The sequence below is a fragment of the Centruroides sculpturatus genome, unplaced genomic scaffold, assembly GCF_000671375.1.
Source record: "Centruroides sculpturatus isolate CEXI.00-Female unplaced genomic scaffold, Cexi_2.0 scaffold419, whole genome shotgun sequence".
NCBI lineage: Eukaryota > Metazoa > Arthropoda > Arachnida > Scorpiones > Buthidae > Centruroides > Centruroides sculpturatus.
Genome location: NW_019384753.1, coordinates 397230 through 401244, shown reverse-complemented (window position 1 = coordinate 401244; position 4015 = coordinate 397230). Strand labels below are relative to the sequence as shown.

The 4015-nt window shown below is 22.6% G+C and overlaps 1 protein-coding gene across 1 annotated transcript in view; it reads right to left on the bottom strand.

Moving 5' to 3' along the window:
- Nucleotides 1–3622, bottom strand: part of LOC111628643 (utrophin-like) — a gene marked incomplete at its 3' end in the record, with an annotated part of 219893 nt that extends 216271 nt beyond the window's left edge. The window contains exon 1 of the mRNA XM_023372474.1: nucleotides 3439–3622. The remainder of the gene's footprint in view (nucleotides 1–3438) is intronic.
- Nucleotides 3623–4015: the final 393 nt, after the last annotated feature.

Here is a 4015-nt window from a genome sequence, read left to right as displayed (position 1 = left end):
TTTTTAATTAGGTTGATTTTTCTCACAGCAAAATCAAATTTTGCTGTGAGAAAAATCAACCTAATTAAAGGATTAAAGTGAGTAGAAGATAATTATAAAACAATTGCAATTTATATATTTTCTTTAATTAGAATAAAATTTCTGACAGTTTTTTAAATAATACAATATCAAGAAAAGATGATAAGAATTATTATATATTTAAAAATTTTGCTATTAACTATTCAGAAATCGTAACTAAGCGAAACTGAAACTAATTCTGTAATAAAAGAATATAAAATTTTATTAATAGAATTTTTCCTATACAATTACTAGTTTTCAAATGTTATTTTTATGTCGTCATCTGTTTAAAAGAAACGTAAGAAGAAACTTTTTCAATTTCTCTTCTAATAATATTATTCCTTACAACATAGTTTTCTTTGGTATTTCGTTTCTTATCTTCCTATCTTTTGATTAAGTATGCAAATTGATAAATTTCTCTTTAAGGATTTTTTTTCTCTTTTCAAAAATTATATTACAGTATTACAAAAAGTTTTACACAGTCAAAACTAAAATATTCAATAAAATTTTATTAATTTATAAAAAAAAAGTAAACTAAGAAAATGACAAATAAATTTTAATATTTATTATAAATTTATTTTAAACTGTTAATAAATTATCTGTATTTAAATAATATTCCCTTAATACGTAAACTTAAACCAAATCATTTCATTTAAAAAATATTAAAAATATTTACATTTTTATAATTCATTAACAAGATAGTCTTTCTATAAGCACACAAAACATTTATCAGAGCAACTAAGGTGACAAGAGGCCCGTGAAAATCTTAATTAATAATTTTCAAATATGTGAGGCGAGAAAAGGGAAATTTAAGGCTAATAAATCATACTGAAAAATTGTTAATAAATCATTATTTTAATCGATAATTACTCTTCTCTACGAAATTAAGCAATATAAAATCTTGTGGTTGATATCCGATAATCGATGTTTTAATAGTTGTATAATTATTTATAACTGCATTTTAATCTACTCTAATTATTATTTTAATTACTTTCCTCAAAAAGGAACTCTCTGTGGTGGGATTAAAGTCATCGCTAATTTAAAACAAATTAGCTTTTTGAGATGAAAAGATTCTTAACAGATACCAAAAATTTGTATATTTTTACCATATTACTTCATAATTAATTTATTAACGATGGAAACAATTTGTTAATACACGTTCAAATGACTTTAAAGTGATATGTTGCAAAATTTATTTACGTAGTAAAATAATTAGTTATAAAAGTTAAACTTAAATTTTAATATTTTTTACAAAATATTTCAATAGTAATTTATACTGTAAAAAATTGTCTACTTTGGAATAAATGAAATCATAAACATTATAAGAAGTATTTTTCATAAGGAGATTGTTCCATTGACCAAATTAAAGCATATTTCAACCCTTTCCTTGAAGTATAAGAGAAAGGAGCCGCTTTTTATTTAGCCTTGTGTTAAATACATATACATGACGAAAATGTGGGCGTCTAGTTATTTTCCATCCCACAGTCGGACACACCTGTAGTCTTTTTTACTTCCTCCTATCTCCTAGATAACTGGTATTCTTTTTAGTTTAAATTAACATAATTCCCTATATTTGAAAAGTATAATTTATTCGAAATATTTCAAATTTTTAATCGGCTTCATATTATTTTCCTTCAAAATATATTTGTTCCTCTAAATATTTTTTAACTGAAAAATATTCATTCACACTTCAAAAAACGAAACTTCATTTTAGTATAAAATATTTTCTTCCAACATCAAATATTTACGCATTGAAAATTATATTCAAAATACAGGTAATTTATTTATTAAAAATTTCAATTTATTTGTATAAATATTAATCTTTTTGATATGGCATACAATATATACAGAGTTTTCTATTTTTGTATATGGTTTATCTCGATTTTCTTCATACAATTTTTAAATTTTTTTTCATCGTATTTATGCAACATATTTCGAAATCCTTATTTTTATATTTTAGAATTAATTACAAAATTACAATAAGTAGAATTTTGACATATTTTAATAAATTGCATCATTTATATACTATGATAAACGGTGTTAGTATTATGATTACAATATATATTTCTAGATGTATATTTACTTAAACGCTTAAAAATGCATTTTATAAATATAAGTTATTGGCTTAGGTTTTTGTAATACGCGGAATAAGTTTTATATATTCAGCTGTAGATGAAAAATATGTATTGAACATTTCAAATATATATATGAAAATGATATTAAAGTATATTGGTATATCAAGATTTCATTTAAAAAAAGATACTTTGAAACTATTTCTTATAAAATTTTCTCATCGTTAGAGGTATATTGCTCAATAATGTAATATTTCCTCTTTTTTTTCCTTGTTTAAGTAACTTAAAATAATTTCACATAAAATATTCAAAAATAAAATTGATAAAGTTCCTAATTATCATTTTCTTCCGCTTTCTTTCTAACGTTGATCAAACTATATTTTTAACTGATTTTTTTTTATTATACGGATAATTTCTTAAGTTTATATATTCAGAATAACTTATAATGTTTATTATTTTGCTTTGTTTACAATCTCTTTTTATTTCTAAAGATTTTAATAATGTCTCCTTTGTATCTTTTTATAGTTTAACCTTCACTTACCAATGAATTATGATGTTATAAGTTGATCTAGACAATAGGTTAGCTTTTTAAATTCTAATATTTATGACAAATTTTTGAATTTTTCAAAGCACGAGTCCGTTATAATATACATACAGCTAAATACTAAATGGATTATAATAATAAACTGTACAAAATTTATACATTTAAGATTTTACGCATTTTATACTTTTATCAGTTGAAATAATGGAAAGGAAAAAAGCATCTAGACTAGAACTGACTTCTTTTAAATTAATAAATTAAAGATTAAATAATGCAGAATAAAAATAATTATTCATCCATATTATTCTCTTGGTATGTCAAAATAAATCTTCATAAATATCATTTAATTTTAAATGGGATGACAAATGATTATTAATTTTGTTAAAATTACTACTTTGACTCTAATTTAAATCTGTTTAAATTCATATATATATATATATATATAATTAATAATTAATTATGATAACAATATCTTTAAACTATATAAGAATGCGTTATTATAAATGTCAACATTAAAGTAATTAAAATTTTAATTTACGCTTTTAAATTTAAAAATTTAAATTAAAATCAAATTAAATTTTTATAGCAGATAAAAATTAATAATTAAAAAAATTAATATATTTTTAAATTATTTGAATAAATATAAATCAATCAACCATTTCCTAAAGTGAAACTGATCGAAATTTTGTGACGTCACTTCCTTTAAAAGTCAACTATCGCCGAGGAGGAGAGAATAAAAATGAATACAAGAATAATAATAACACTTACCCACAACAGAAAAGCCAATGCACCTTGGAGTGCGTGCATAGTTTGTCACGTGTGTTTTGAAAGTCAAAGATGGCCTCGCCAGGAATGCGACGTCTTAACTTCTAACTCGTGACCTTCCGCTGCACACAGACCGAGATACATTATAGCAAGGCGGCATTATCACCCACATTCGCAACCACTTGTTGATTGCGTACCAGGCAGTCTCCTCCTCTGTCACCATATGATGTCACTTCCTGTCAATTAGACATTTTTAATAATTTATTTCCGGTTAGCTTTTCTATCATAAATAATATCCAGATCGAACCGTAAATAATAAAACTGTTTTAATAAAATGCATTTTATTTAAATTTTATATTTCTTAAGTTTTACATACGAGTATTTATACAATTAAGTGATGTACATGTTGATGAATCGACAAATAAAGGAATATACTAGAATTTTAAATAATTTTGTTATTTAGATAATTATAATAAGTTATTTTAAAACGGAAATTTTGAAAAAGTTTTACAAGTCATTTAATTAAAATTAAGTAAAATGCGTTTTGTATATGACATACTGTATATTGTTTTATTTAAAT